This window comes from Triticum dicoccoides, chromosome 7B (assembly GCF_002162155.2).
Source record: "Triticum dicoccoides isolate Atlit2015 ecotype Zavitan chromosome 7B, WEW_v2.0, whole genome shotgun sequence".
Lineage (NCBI taxonomy): Eukaryota > Viridiplantae > Streptophyta > Magnoliopsida > Poales > Poaceae > Triticum > Triticum dicoccoides.
Window position 1 is genome coordinate 587,554,242 of NC_041393.1, and position 16,225 is coordinate 587,570,466.

The window sequence follows — 16,225 nt, forward strand, 5'->3', positions numbered from 1 at the left end:
GCATAGTGCAACTCGGCAGAGATCACACAGGTAGTTTTTACACAGGTTCTGGCCGTCGTGAGGCATAAAATCCTACTCCTGCTTTGGTGGATTGATGGTGGAAAAGGTGGTGGTGGGTGCAACACACTTGCCCGGCAGGATTTCCTTGAGGGGAAGTGGCTACGTGCATATGGATATGTGAGGGGCCGAGCTTGCCACCTCACGAACCCTTTCTATGGTTGCCATGGGCCTCCTTTTATAGGTTAAGGGGTCACCACAGTGGCACATCTATCTTTACATACTGATTAGATAGCAAAAAATGCTACCATACCTAACTCTGCAGGCTGACAGAGAGCATTAAATGCGCCATCTAGTATCATGTCACAGTGCGCCCGGCAGCCCTTGCCGGGCTATTTTGCCAGCCTCACGCCTGCTTGCTTGACACGCCCCAGGACGGGTGTCATATGGAGGTGTTTGCTGTAGGAAGAGGCTGACATGTGGCAAAAAGTAGCCACTTAGTTACCTTGGGGCTTGACACCACACTGATCTATGACTTGCATCTCTCGTGAGGTGGAGCGGTGGAGTAGCTTGCCTCCGCAAGCCCCGGCATGGCCTGGCGGGACGATCTGGAAGTATCCTTCCAGGGCAAACCCAACCTTGCTAGCCTCGCCTTCCCGGCAAGGGAGGTTCTTTCTGTTGGAAATATGCCCTAGAGGCAATAATAAAATGGTTATTATTATATTTCCTTGTTCATGATAATTGTCTATTGTTCATGTTGTAATTGTATTAACCGGAAACCGTAATACATGTGTGAATACATAGACTGTAATATCTCCCTAGTAAGCCTATAGTTGACTAGCTCATTGATCAGTAGATGGTTGTGGTTTCCTGACCATGGACATTGGATGTCTTTGATAATGGGATCACATCATTAGGAGAATGATGTGATGGACAAGACCTAATCCTAAGCATAGCAAAAGATCGTGTAGTTCATTTGCTAAGAGCTTTTCTAATGTCAAGTATCGTTTCCTTAGATCATGAGATTGTGCAACTCCCGAATACCGTAGGAATTCTTTGGGTGTACCAAACGTCACAACGTACTTGGGTAGCTACAAAGGTGCACTACAGGTATCTCTGAAAGTGTCTGTTGGTTTGGCACGACTCAAGACTGGGATTTGTCACTCCGTATGATGGAGAGGTATCTATGGGCCCACTCAGTAATGCATCGTCATAATGAGCTCAATGTGACTAAGGAGTTATTCACAGGATCATGCATTACAGAACAAGTAAAGAGACTTTCCGGTAACGAGGTTGAACGAGGTCAGGGGATACCGACGATCGAATCTCGGGCAAGTAACATACCGGTGGACAAAGGGAATTGTATACGGGATTGATTGAATCCCCGACATCGTGGTGCATCCGATGAGATCATTGTGGAACATGTGGGAGCCAACATGGGTATCCAGATCCCGCTGTTGGTTATTGGCCGGAGAGATGTCTCGGTCATGTCTGCATGGTTCCCGAACCCGTAGGGTCTACACACTTAAGGTTCGATGATGCTAGAGTTGTTATGGGAAATTGTATGTGGTTACCGAAGGTTGTTCGGAGTCCCGGATGAGATCCCGTACATCACGAGGAGTTCCAGAATGGTGCGGAAGTAAAGATTTATATATGGGAAGTCCAGTTTCAGTCACCGGAATGATTTTGGGGGTTATCGGTATTGTATCAGGACCACCGAAAGGTGTCTGGGGGTCCATCGGGTGGGGCCACCTACCACGTGGGACTTAATGGGATGAACAAGGGTGGGAACCAGCCCCCTAGTGGGCTAGTGCGCCCCCCTTAAGGTCCAAGGCGCCTAGGGTTGGAAACCCTAGGGGTTGGGGGCGCCTCCCACCAAACTTGGGGGGCAAGTTCCCCCCTTGGCAGCCGCCCCCCCTTGTAGATGGCATCTAAGGGGGCTGGCCCCCTCTCCCCTTACCATATAAATAGTGGGGGTGGGGTGGGGGGCTGCCATACCCTTCCCCTGGCACAGCCCCTCCCTCCTCCAACACATCCTCCAACTCCGTACAGCTTGGCGAAGCCCTGCAGGAAAACCGCAAGCTCTACCACCACACCGTCGTGCTGCCAGAGCTCTCCCTCAACTTCTCCTCTCCCCTTGCTGGATCAAGAAGGAGGAGACGTCCCCGGGCTGTACGTGCGTTGAACGCGGAGGCGCCGTCCGTTCGGCGCTAGGTCGGATCTTCCGTGATTTGAATCGCCGCGGGTATGACTCCATCAACCGCGTTCTTGTAACGCTTCCGCTTAGCGATCTTCAAGGGTATGAAGATGCACTCCCTCTCTCTCGTTGCTAGCATCTCCTAGATTTATCTTGGTGACACATAGGAAATTTTTTAATTATTGCTACGTTCCCCAAGAGTGGCATCATGAGCTAGGTCTATGCGTAGATTCTATGCACGAGTAGAACACAAGTAGTTGTGGGCGATGGTTTGTTCGATTTGCTTACCGTTACTAGTCCTATCTTGATTCGGCGACATTGTGGGATGAAGCGGCCCGGACCGACCTTATGATACGTCTCCAACGTATCTATAATTTTTGATTGTTCCATGCTATTATATTACCTGTTTTGGATGTTTATGGGCTTTACTAAACACTTTTATATCATTTTTGGGACTAACCTATTGACTGGAGGCCCAGCCCAAATTGCGGTTTTTTGCCTGTTTCAGTGTTTCGTAGAAAAGGAATATCAAACAGAGTCCAAATGGAATGAAACCTTCGGGCGCGATCTTTTTGGAACAAACGCAATCTAGGAGACTTGGAGTGGGCGTCAAGAAGCAGCCGAGGCAGCCATGAGGGTGCAAGGCGCGCCCTAGGGGGGCGCCCCCTGCCTCATGGACCCCTTGTCGCTCCCCTGACCGACTTCCTTCGCCTATATATATCTACGTACCCCGAAAACATCCAGGAGCACCATGAAAAACTATTTCCACCACCGCAACCTTCTATACCCGTGATATCCCATCTTGGAGCCTTTTCCGGCGCTCCGCCGGAGGGGAATCAATCATGGCGGGCTTCTACATCAACGCCATAGCCTCTCCGATGAGTTGTGAGTAGTTTACCACAGACCTTCGGGTCCATAGTTCTTAGCTAGATGGCTTCTTCTCTCTCTTTGATTCTTAATACAGTGTTCTCCTCGATCTTCTTGGAGATCTATTCGATGTAACTCTTTTTTCGGTCTGTTTATGATCAAGTTTATCTATGAGAAATATTTGAATCTCCTCTGAATTCTTTTATGTATGATTGGTTATCATTGCAAGTCTCTTCGAATTATCAGTTTGGTTTGGCCTACTAGATTGATGTTTCTTGCAATGGGAGAAGTGCTTTGCTTTGGGTTCAATCTTGCGGTATCCTTTCCCAGTGAGAGTAGGGGCAGCAGGGCATGTATTGTATTGTTGCCATCGAGGATAAAAAGATGGGGTTTATATCATATTGCTTGAGTTTATCCTTCTACATCATGTCATCTTGCCTAATGTGTTACTCTGTTCTTATGAACTTAATACTCTAGATGCATGCTGGATAGTGGTCGATGTGTGGAGAAATAGTAGTAGATGCAGGCAGGAGTCGGTCTACTAATCTTGGACGTGATGCCTATATACATGATCATGCCTAGATATTCTCATAACTATGCACTTTTCTATCAATTGCTCGACAATAATTTGTTCACCCACTGTAATACTTATGCTATCTTGGGAGAAGCCATTAGTGAAACCTATGGCCCCCGGGTCTATTTTCCATCATATAGATTTTCGATATACTTTATTTTGCAATCTTTACTTTTCAATCTACATCATAAAAATACCAAAAATATTTATCTTATCTTATTATCTCTATCAGGTCTCAATTTCGCAAGTGGCCATGAAGAGATTGACAACCCCTTTATCGTGTTGGTTGCGAGGTTCTTGTTTGTTTGTGTAGGTACGAGGGACTTGGAGTGTAGTCTCCTACTGGATTGATACCTTGGTTCTCAAAACTAAGGGAAATACTTATGCTACTTTGCTGCATCACCCTTTCCTCTTCAAGGGAAAAACCAACGCATGCTCAGGAGGTAGCACCTTACACGTACGCTTAAGTGAGACAGGTTCCACCGACTGACATGCACTTGTTGAATAAGGTGGCTAGCTGGTGTCTGTCTCTCCCACTTCAGTTGGACCAGATTCGATGAAAAGGGTCCTTATGAAGGGTAAATAGCAATTGGCATATCACCGTTGTTGCTTCTGCGTAGGTAAGGAATGTTCTTGCTAGAAACCCATAGCAGCCACGTAAAAACATGCAACAACACCTAGAGGACTTCTAACTTTTTTTGGAGGGTATGCTATGTGATTTGATATGGCCAAATGGATGTGATGAATGATATATGTGATGTATGAGATTGATCCTGTTCTTGTAATAGGAATCATGACTTGCATGTCGATGAGTATGACAATCGGCAGGAGCCATAGGAGTTGTCTTAATTTATTGTATGACCTACGTGTCAATGAAATGCCATGTAATTACTTTACTTTATTGCTAACCATTAGCCATAGTAGTAGAAGTAATAGTTGGCAAAACAACTTCATGAAGACACGATGATGGAGATCAATGATGATGGAGATCATGGTGTCATGCCGGTGACGAAGGTGGTCATGCCGCGCCTCAAGGATGGAGATCAAAGGCACAATATGATATTGGCCATATCATGTCACTTTATGATTTTCATGTGATGTTTGTCATGTTTACATCTTTTTTACTTAGAACAACGGTAGCATAAATAAGATGATCCCTCACTAAAATTTCAAGAGATGTGTTTCCCCTAAATGTGCACTGTTGCGAAGGTTCGTTGTTTTGAAGCACCATGTGATGATCGGGTGTGATATATTCTAACATTCACATACAACGGGTGTAAGCCAGATTTACACATGCAAAACACTTAGGTTGACTTGACGAGCCTGGCATGTACAGACATGGCCTCGGAACACGAGAGACCGAAAGGTTGACCATGAGTCGTATAGCAGATATGATCAACATGGAGATGTTCTACGAGGATGACTAGTCCGTCTCACATGATGACCAGACACGACCTAGTTGATTCAGATCATTTATCACTTACATGACTAGAGGGATGTCTATCTGAGTGGGAGTTCATTAAATAATTTGATTAGATGAACTTAATTATCATGAACATAGTCTAAAATATCTTTACAATATGTCTTGTGGATCAAATGGCCCATGCTAATGTTGCCCTCAACTTCAACGCATTCCTAGAGAAAACCAAGCTGAAAGACGATGGTAGAAACTATACGGACTGGGTCCGAAACTTGAGGATCATCCTCATAGCTGCCAAGAAAGCATATGTCCTTGAAGCACCGCTAGGTGATGCACCCATTTTCCCAGCAACTCAAGACGTTATGAACGCGTGGCAGTCGCGTAGTGATGATTACTCCCTAGTTCAGTGCGGCATGCTTTACAGCTTAGAACCAGGCTCCAAAAGCATTTTGAGCAGCACAGAGCATATGAGATGTTCCAAGAGCTGAAACTGGTTTTCCAAGCTCATGCCCGGGTCGAGAGATATGAAGTCTACCACAAGTTGTACAGTTGTGAGATGGAGGAAAACAGTTCTATCAGCGAGCATATACTCAAAATGTCTGGGTTGCACAACCATTTGTCACAGTTGGGAGTTAATCTTCCAGATGACTCGGTCATTGAAATGATCCTCCATTCGCTTACACCTATCTACAAGGGCTTTGTGATGAACTACAATATGCAAGGGATGGAGAAAGTCCATTCCTGAGTTATATTCAATGCTGAAATCAGCGGAGGTGGAAATCAAAAAGGAACATCAAGTGTTGATGGTGAATAAGACCACTAGTTTCAAGAAAGGCAAGGGTAAAAAGAACTTCAAGAAGGACAGCAAGGGAGTTGCCGCGCCCAGTAAATCTGTTGTCGGGAAGAAGCCAAAGAATGGACCCAAGCCCGAGACTCAGTGCTTTTATTCCAAGGGAAATGGTCACTGGAAGCGAAACTGCCCCAAGTACTTAGCGGATAAGAAGGCTAGCAACGCCAAAGGTATATGTGATATACATGTTATTGATGTGTACCTTACCAGCGCTCGTAGTAGCTCCTGGGTATTTGACACCGGTGCAGTTGCTCATATTTGTAACTCAAAACAGGAGCTGTGGAATAAGCAGAGACTGGCGAAGGACGAGGTGATGATGCACGTCGGGAATGGTTTCAAGGTCGATGTGATCGCCGTTGGCATGCTACCTCTACATTTACCTATAGGATTAGTTTTAAACCTCAATAATTGTTATTTAGTGCCAGCTTTGAGCATGAACATTGTATCTGGATCTCATTTAATGTGATATGGCTACTCATTTAAATCCAAGAATAATAGTTGAATCTCGAACGGTTTATGGTCATGCCCCGCTGGTCATGGTTTATGGTCATGCCCCCGCTGGTCAATGGTTTATTTTATTGAATCTCGAACATGATGTTACACATATTCATAGTGTGAATGCCAAAAGATGTAAGGTTGATAATGATAGTCCCACATACTTGTGGCACTGCCGCCTTGGTCACATTGGTGTCAAACGTATGAAGAAACTCCATGCAGATGGACTTTTGGAGTCTCTTGATTATGAATCATTTGACACGTGCGAACCATGCCTCATGGGCAAAATGACCAAGACTCTATTCTCCGGAACAATGGAGCGAGTGACCAACTTGGTGGAAGTAATACATACTGATGTGTGCGGTCCAATGAGCATTGAGGCTCGCGGTGGCTATCGTTATGTTCTCACCCTCACTGATGACTTAAGTAGATATGGGTATGTCTACTAAATGAAACACAAGTCTGAGACCTTTGAAAAGTTCAAGGAATTTTAGAGTGAGGTGGAGAATCAACATGACAGGAAAATAAAGTTCTCGCGATCAGATCGTGGAGGAGAATATGTGAGTCACGAGTTTGGTACGCACTTAATGAAATGTGGAATTGTTTCACAACTGACGCCACCTGGAACACCTCAGCGTAATGGTGTGTCTGAACGTCATATTCGCACTCTATTGGATATGGTACGACCTATGATGTCTCTTAATTACCGATCTACCACTGTCATTTTGGAGTTATGCTTGAGAGACAGCTGCATTCACTTTAAATAGTGCACCATCTAAAGCCGTTGAGACGACACTGTATGAATTATGGTTTGGGAAGAAACCTAAGCTGTCGTTTCTAAAAGTTTGGGGATGCGATGCTTATGTCAAGAAACTTCAACCTGGAAAGCTCAAAGCCAAGTCGAAAAATGCATCTTCATAGGATACCCTAAGGAAACCATTGGGTATACCTTCTACCTTAGATCCTAAGGCAAGATCTTTGTTGCCAAGAATGTATCCTTTCTGGAGAAAGAGTTTGTCTCGAAAGAAGTAAGTGGGAGGAAAGTAGAACTTGATGAAGTACTGCCTCTTGAACCAGAAAGTAGCGCAGCTCAGGAAGATGTTTATGTGGTGCGTGCACCGACTAGAGAGGAAGTTAATGATGATGATCATGAAACTTTAGGTCAAGTTACTACTGAACTTCATAGGTCCACAAGGACACGTTCCACACCAGAACGGTATGGCAACCCTATCCTGGAAATCATGTTGTTAGACAATGGTGAACCTTCAAACTATGAAGAAGCGATGGCGGGCCCGAATTCCAACAAATGGCTTGAAGCCATGAAATCCAAGATAGGATGCATGTATGAAAACAAAGTATAGACTTTGACAGACTTGCCCGATGATTGGCAAGCCATAGAAAATAAATGGATCTTTAAGAAGAAGACTGACGCAGATGGTAATGTGACCGTCTATAAGGCTGGGCTTGTCGCTAAGGGTTATCAACAAGTTCAAAGTGTTGACTACCATGAGACCTTCTCACCCGTAGCGAAGCTGAAGTCCGTCTGAATCATGTTAGCAGTTGCCGCATTCTATGATTATGAGATATGGCAAATGGACGTCAAAACGGCATTCCTTAACGGTTTCCTTAAGTAAGAATTGTATATGATGCAACCGGAAGGTTTTGTCGACCCTAAGAATGCTGGCAAGGTATGCAAGCTCCAGCGATCCATCTATGGGCTGGTGCAAGCATCTCGGAGTTGGAACATTTTCTTTAATGAAATGATCAAAGCATTTGGGTTTATGCACACTTATGGAGAAGCCTGTGTTTACAGGAAAGTGAGTGGGAGCTCTGTAGCATTTCTCATATTATATGTGGATGACATACTATGGATGGGAAATGATATAGAACTTTTGGAAAGCTTAAAGGCCTACTTGAATAAGTGTTTTTCAATGAAGGACCTTGGAGAAGCTGCTTACATATTAGGCATCAAGATCTATAGAGATGGATTGATACGCCTCATTGGTCTTTCATAAAGCACATACTTTGACAAGATATTGAAGAAGTTCAATATGGATCACTCCAAGAAGGGGTTCTTGCCAGTATTGCAAGGTGTGAAATTGGGCACGGCGCAATGCCCGACCTCGGCAGAAGATAGAGAAAAGATGAGTGTCATCCCCTATGCCTCAGCCATAGGGTCTATTATGTATGCCATGCTGTGTACCAGACCTGATGTGAACCTGGCCGTAAGTTTGGTAGGGAGGTACCAAAGTAATCCTAGCATGGAACACTGGACAGCGGTCAAGAATATCCCGAAGTATCTGAAAAGGACTAAGGATATGTTTCTCGTTTATGGAGGTGACGAAGAGCTCGTCGTAAAGGGTTACGTCGATGCTAGCTTCAACACAGATCTAGATGACACCAAGTCAGAAACAGGATAGGTGTACATTTTGAATGGTGGGGCAGTCAGCTGGTGCAGTTACAAGCAAAGCGTCGTGGTGGGATCTACATGTGAAGCGGAGTACATGGCAGCCTCGGAGGCAGCACATGAAGCAATCTGGATGAAGGAGTTCATCACCAACCTAGGAGTTATTCCCAATGCGTCGGGCCCGATGACTCTCTTCTGTGACAACACTAGAACTAGTGCCCTTGCCAAGGAGCCCAGGTTTCACAAGAAGACCAGGCATATCAAGCGTCACTTCAACTCCATTCGTGAAAATATTCAAGATGGAGACATGGATATTTGTAAAGTGCATACGGATGTAAATGTCGCAGATCCGTTGACTAAACCTCTTCCACGAGCAAAACATGATCAACACCAGAACTCTATGGGTGTTCGATTCATCACAATGTAGCTAGATTATATACTCTAGTGCAAGTGGGGGACTGTTGAAAATATGCCCTCAAGGCAATAATAAAATGGTTATTATTATATTTCCTTGTTCATGATAATTGTCTATTGTTCATGTTGTAATTGTATTAACCAGAAACCGTAATACATGTGTGAATAAATAGACCATAATATGTCCCTAGTAAGCCTCTAGTTGACTAGCTCGTCGATCAATAGATGGTTGTGGTTTCCTAACCATGGACATTGGATGTCGTTGATAATGGGATCACGTCATTAGGAGAATGATGTGATGGACAAGACCCAATCCTAAGCATATCACAAGATCATTTAGTTCGTTTGCTAAGAGATTTTCTAATGTCAAGTATTGTTTCCTTAGACCATGAGATTGTGAAACTCCCGAATACCATAGGAATGCTTTGGATGTACCAAACGTCACAACTTAACTGGGTGGCTACAAAGGTGCACTAGAGGTATCTCCGAAAGTGTCTGTTGGGTTGGCACGAATCAAGAGTAGGATTTGTCACTCCGTATGATGAAGAGGTATCTCTGGGCCCACTTGGTAATGCATCATCATAATGAGCTCAATGTGAGTAAGGAGTTAGTCACAGGATCATGCATTACGGAATGAGTAAAGAGACTTGCCGGTAACGAGATTGAACGAGGTATGGGGATACCGACGATCGAATATTGGGCAAGTAACATACCGGTGGACAAAGGGAATTGTATACGGGATTGATTGAAACCCCGACATCATGGTTCATCCGATGAGATCATCATGGGACATGTGGGACATGGGTATCCAGATCCCGCTATTGGTTATTGGTCGGAGAGATGTCTCGGTCATGTCTGCATGGTTATCGAACCCGTAGGGTCTACACACTTAAGGTTCAATGACGCTAGAGTTGTTATGGGAAATTGTATATGGTTACCAAAGGTTGTTCGGAGTCCCGGATGAGATCTCAGACATCATGAGGAGTTCCGGAATGGTCCGGAGGTAAAGATTTATATATGGGAAGTCCAGTTTCAGTCACCGGAATGATTTTGGGGGTTATCGGTATTGTATCGGGACCACCAAAAGGAGTCCGGGGGTACATACGGTGGGGCCACCTGCCACGGGGGACTTAATGGACTGAACAAGGGTGGGAACCAGCCCCCTAGTGGGCTGGTTTGCCCCCCAAGGGCTCAAGGCGCCTAGGGTTGGAAACCCTAGGTGGTGGGGGCGCCTCCCACCAAACTTGGGGGGCAAGTTCCCCCCTTTGCCGCCGCCCCCTTGTAGATGGGATCTAAGGGGGCCGGCCCCCTCTCCCCTTCCCCTATAAATAGTGGGGGTGGGTGGTTGGGCTGCCATACCCTTCGCCTGGCACAGCCCCTCCCTCTTCCAACACCTCCTCCTCCTCCGTAGAGCTTGGTGAAGCCCTGCAGGAAAACCGCAAACTCCACCACCACGCCGTCGTGCTGCCGGAGATGTCTCTCAACTTGTCCTCTCCCCTTGCTGGATCAAGGAGGAGACATCCCCGGGTTGTACGTGTGTTGAATGCGGAGGCACCGCTCGTTCGGTGCTAGATCGGATCTTCCGCGATTTGAATCGCCGCGAGTACGACTCCATCAACCGTGTTCTTGTAACGCTTCCGCTTAGCGATCTTCAAGGGTATGAAGATGCACTCCCTCTCTCTCTCATTTCTAGCATCTCCTAGATTGATCTTGGTGGCACGTAGGAAAATTTTGAATTATTGCTACGTTCCGCAACACTTTTCTTTGATGTATCTTGCTTCTCTGGCTCATCTTGATCTTCTGTATCTGCACTTGGACATTTGATGAATTGGTCCTTCTTGCTTGGTTTGATCTTGGGGTTATAATCATTGTCCTTGTGCATGTGCATATTTTGGGCAACGGACTCAGGGTTTGTTACACCGACACTCCATTTCCCATCCGCCTTGTGCACCACCGCTGGGTTTGCCAACCACGTTGGATGCAGAGTTCCCCTGACCAGACCAGCTGCTTCAAGCTTCTTGATGTCCTTGCTCCAAAGCTTGCTTTCTGACCTTCTACTTGAAGGGCCAAGCATGAGGACAGATAACAAGGTGGTGCTCGATTACCTCCCTGGGAACGTCGGGGATGTCAGATGGTTGCCAAGAAAACACATCGACATTCCCCTGCAGGAAGGCAACGGGCATGAGCGTGCTTTCCTATTTGTCATTAAGGGAGGCGCTGATGGTGAACATACCATCAATGCCATGCTGCCTTGCTGGGACCTTCTTAACAGCAGGGGAAGCAACCTTGGACCTCTTGCTAGTGGAACTCTCCGGCAAATCATGAACTGGTGCAGCACACTCTAGAGAGGTGCACTTCCCGGATTCCTTGCTGGCGCCTTTGCTAGCCTTCTTTCCTTTCTTTGTCTCCTTGGCGGGAGCTGCAGCTTCAGCGGCCTCGGGAGGTACCACATCTCTGTACATCTTATCCATGCATATAATTGTGTCTTTCTTGTCTGATGGGACAGAAATGACTCCCATCGGCCCCAAAATCTTCAAGGTATTGTAAGCATAGTGGGACGCTGCCATGAACTTTGCCAAAGCTGGGCAGCGAAGGATCCCATTATAATGCAAAGGAAGACCGACAACATTGAACAAAACCTTCTCAGTCCGGTAATTTAGTTCTCCCCCAAATGTCACCGGTAGTGTGATGTTCCCCTTAGGATGGCTCCTGCCGGGGTTGATCCATGGAACATGTCAGTGAGCTTGAGTTCTTCATCTGATATCTGTAACTAGCTGATTACCTTGGGAGAGATCAGATTCAACCCAGGCCCACTTACAACTAACATCTTTGTGACTTTGAGGTTGCGGATGGTTGGTGATGCCAACAACGGCAAACACCCCACCATAGTAGTTCAACCGGGGTGATCCTCTTCATCAAAGATGATAGGCGTGCGGGAGCACTTGAGCGGTTTCTAGGAATCTGCAGCTGTCTCCACGGCATTGACCTCTCATGCCCACTGCTTGAGTTGGCAGTGAGAGGAGTGCAAGGATGCAGCTCCGCCAATGCACAGAGCTTCAGTTGCTTTCTGGAATTCTTGCTCACTGTTTTCTTCCTCATCACCTTCATCACTCTCATCATCACATTCCTTCTTCTCACGACCTCTGGCTGGTTTCTCCTTCTACTGAAGGGTCTTGCCGCGGCGTCCTACTTTGCCGCCACGGCCCTTCCCACCAACACCTTCTTGGTCTCTCTCCTTATCACGCTTTTAATACTCCGGCTTCCGCCTCTTAACAAGCTACTTGACTTGATGGCATTCTTTGAGATCATGACCTTTGGTGCGGTAGATTTTGTAGTATGGCCCGTCGGACTTCCCAGCTCTCTCTGCTGGTGTAGCCTCTGGACAATTAGTGCACACGGCAGCTTCCTTGTCGGGGGCTTCGGTTTGGGCTTTCTTGCCGGCGCTGAGATTGCTAGAACCCTTAATGGTCAACAATGACTTCTCCTTGCATTTCTTGTTGCGCCTCCGGCCCTTCATCTTTGCGCCGGTGGCCTCGTCTTCGTTGCCCTTATCCACCTCCACTCCTTCTTCCTCTCTAGGAAGTCGGCTCCCTTCTTCAGCCCAAGCACACTTTTCGACCAAGGTATATAACTCATTCACAGTCTTGGGGAGTCAGGCATTCACCTTACAAGGTATCCTCATGTGTGCACGTTCGAATGGAATGCGACAATCACAGCTGCCGAGTGTATCTCTGGAATGTTGCAGTGCACACGACTGAATCTCTACATATATTTTCATAAGCTCTCCCCTTCCTTTTGTGGAAGGACTTGCAAATTACTAGGGCGCCCTGGCTCTTGATGGCTCCCTGTGAAGGCGCCAACAAACTCATTGCATTGGTCAGCCCATGATGAGATGTAGTTCTCCGGCAGGTCCATCAGCCACGACCTCACATTTGACTTGAGCGCCAAAGGGAAGTAGTTGACAAACACTTTCTCATCCCTACCCCCGATGGCTTGCACAACAATCATGTATATGCTCAAGAACTCTGTCGGGTTCAGTTTTCTATCATACTTTTATGGCAATTCTGGCTTGAAAACACGGGCAGATGGCCAACAGACTTATCGCGGCTCGCGAGTGAAGGCATGGCACCCAACCTTGAAAGGTAAGTACCCACCCTCACTGGGCATGGGTTCGTCAATGTCTGAACCGTTGCGCTTGTTAGACTGACGGCGGGTCTCCCGGCATCGCTCTATAGTGACGCGTGCATCTTCCCTCCGCCGATCTTCTAGAACCTGCCGCTGATCTTGACGGGCTCGCGGATCAGACGAGGCCATCGAGGCATCGTCGGGCTCGTGTCGCATTGCTCCAGCTGTGGTCTCTGGACTTGCTTTCACAGAGGGGACTGCACCATCAGCGCGACCCCCTCAACATGGCCAACAGTACAAACTATCATCGTCGCCTGCGGGTGCCGAGGTGACTCCTCCCGCCTTGATCCTCCACCTTGAGCAAAGCCAATCAAGCTCTGGATGGTGGCCCTCCACTCACCCATCAGATCGGCTACTGGTGGAAATCTTAGTAGGAGTTGAGCCCGTGCCATGGCTTCCTTACTTGTGCTTGGCATAGTAGACAAGGCACATTGCAACGTCGCCCGGTTCCTGGAAGTACCAGCAGGGGTGTCGCCATGTTCACGTCATCGCGGATTGGTCGCTAGGGCGGACCGATGATGAGTAGGCTGATCATGGGGATTGGTGACCCCATTCAGCGCTTCAGCTTGCTCGCCTTGTTCTAGATGAGGTGAGTGCCCAGTGGTTGCACCCGTAATAGGCACGGCTAGGGGGTCACGACTCGCACGAGAGCGGGCATTGTCGCTGCGGCTGCGTCTGTTTGCATGGTGGAGAGGTGGTCCCCTCCATCCGCAGCTTGCGGGTTATGCTCGTCTAGATTTTGTTGATGCTTCCCTCCTCCATCACCTCCCGCTCCGGCTTCGTCCGCGGGGGGCACAACGATAGCACCGCCTGCACTGATCGCGCCTCTCGCTGTACCTGCCTCTCCCAACGTCACCGTGGCGTCAGTGGCATCACGGCCACGTGAGAGGGGGCCTTCGAAGTGGAAGAGTGCGCAGTTGCGCCGGACTTCTTGTTGGGCGCCATGCACGAGGATGATGATGATGATGATCGACGATGGAGCTCGATGCGTTGTTTACGGCTTCAGGTGCGCACGGACGATCCCCCCTTCCTGGCGTGTGATACGTCTCCAATGTATCTAAGTTTTTTGATAGTTCTATGCTATTATATTATCTATTTTGGATGTTTTATATGCATTAATATGCTATTTTATATTATCTTTGGGACTAACCTATTAACCTAGAGCCCAGTGCCAGTTCCAGTTTTTTCCTTGTTTTTGAGTTTCGCAGAAAAGGAATACCAAACGGAATCAAACCTTTGCGATGATTTTTCTTTCGCCTAGATATATTCTCATATATCCCCAAACCACCAGAGGCATCCAAGAAAACACTTTTCCACCGCCGCAACCTTCTGTACTCATGAGATCCCATCTAGGGACCTTTTCCAACACCCTGCAAGAGGGGGATTCGATCATTAAGGGCTTCTACATCAACTCTATTGCCCTTCCGATGAAGCATGAGTAGTTTACCACAGACCTACGATTCCATAGCTAGTAGCTAGAGGGCTTATTCTCTCTCTCTCTCTCTTTGATTCTCAATACCATGTTCTCCTCGATGTTCTTGGAGATCTATTCGATGTAATACTTTTTTGCGGTGTGTTTGTTGAGATCCGATGAATTGTGGATTGATGATCAGCTTATCTATGAATATTTGTTTGAATCTTCTCCGAATTCTTATATGCATGATTTTATATCTTTGTAATTCTCTTCGAACTCTCAGTTTGGTTTGGCCAACTAGATTGGTTTTTCTTGCAATTGGAGAAGTGCTTAGCTTTGGGTTCAATCTTGCGGTGTCCTTTCCCAGTGATAGTAGGGGCACCAACGCACGTATTGTATTGTTGCCATCGAGGATAAAAAGATGGGGTTTTCATCATATTGCTTGAGTTTTTCCTCTACATCATGTCATCTTACTTAATGCGTTACTCTGTTCTTCATGAACTTAATACTCTAGATGCAGGCATGATTGAGTCAATGTGTGGAGTAATAGTAGTAGATGTAGAATCATTTCAGTCTACTTGACACGGACGTGATGCCTATATTCATGATCATTTCCTTAGATATCATCATAACTTTGCGCTTTTCTATCAATTGCACATCGGTAATTTGTTCACCCGCCGTATTATTTGCTATCTTGAGAGAAGCCTCTAGTGAAACCTATGGCACCCGGGTCTATTCTTTTACTTACCAAAAATACCAAAAATATTTACTTTATCGTTTATCTATCTCTATCAGATCTCACTTTTGCAAGTAACCATGAAGGGATTGACAACCCCTTTATCACATTGGGTGCAAGTTGTTTGATTGTTTGTGCAGCTATTTAGTGATTTGTGCATTATCTCCTAGTGGATTGATACTATGGTTCTCAAACTTAGGGAAATACTTATCTCTACTTTGCTGCATCACCCTTTCCTCTTCAAGGGAAAACCCAACGCAAGCTCAAGAAGTAGCAGGAAGATTTTCTGGCGCCGTTGCCGGGGAGATCTATGCCAAGTCAACACATACAAAGTACCCATCATAGAACTCCCATATCACGCATTATAGTATTCGCCATTTGCCTCTGATTTTTCTCTCCCCCACTTCTAAAACAATTTTCAAAAATATTCGCCCTTTTCTTCGCCTTTTTATTCGCCCCTCTTTCCGTTCGTCTTCCCTTATGAGTTTTCCTTGTTTGCTATCTTTGCTTGTGTTTCCATGTGCCTTCTATTTTCTTGCATCTTTGTTTGCTAAAAATCTATTGTTATGGATCCACTTAAAGTTTTCTACTTGGATGATCTTTGATCCATATGTGCTTGTGCTAAAACCCCAACTTTTTTAGTTGAGGGAAAATCATTAGATGAGCATG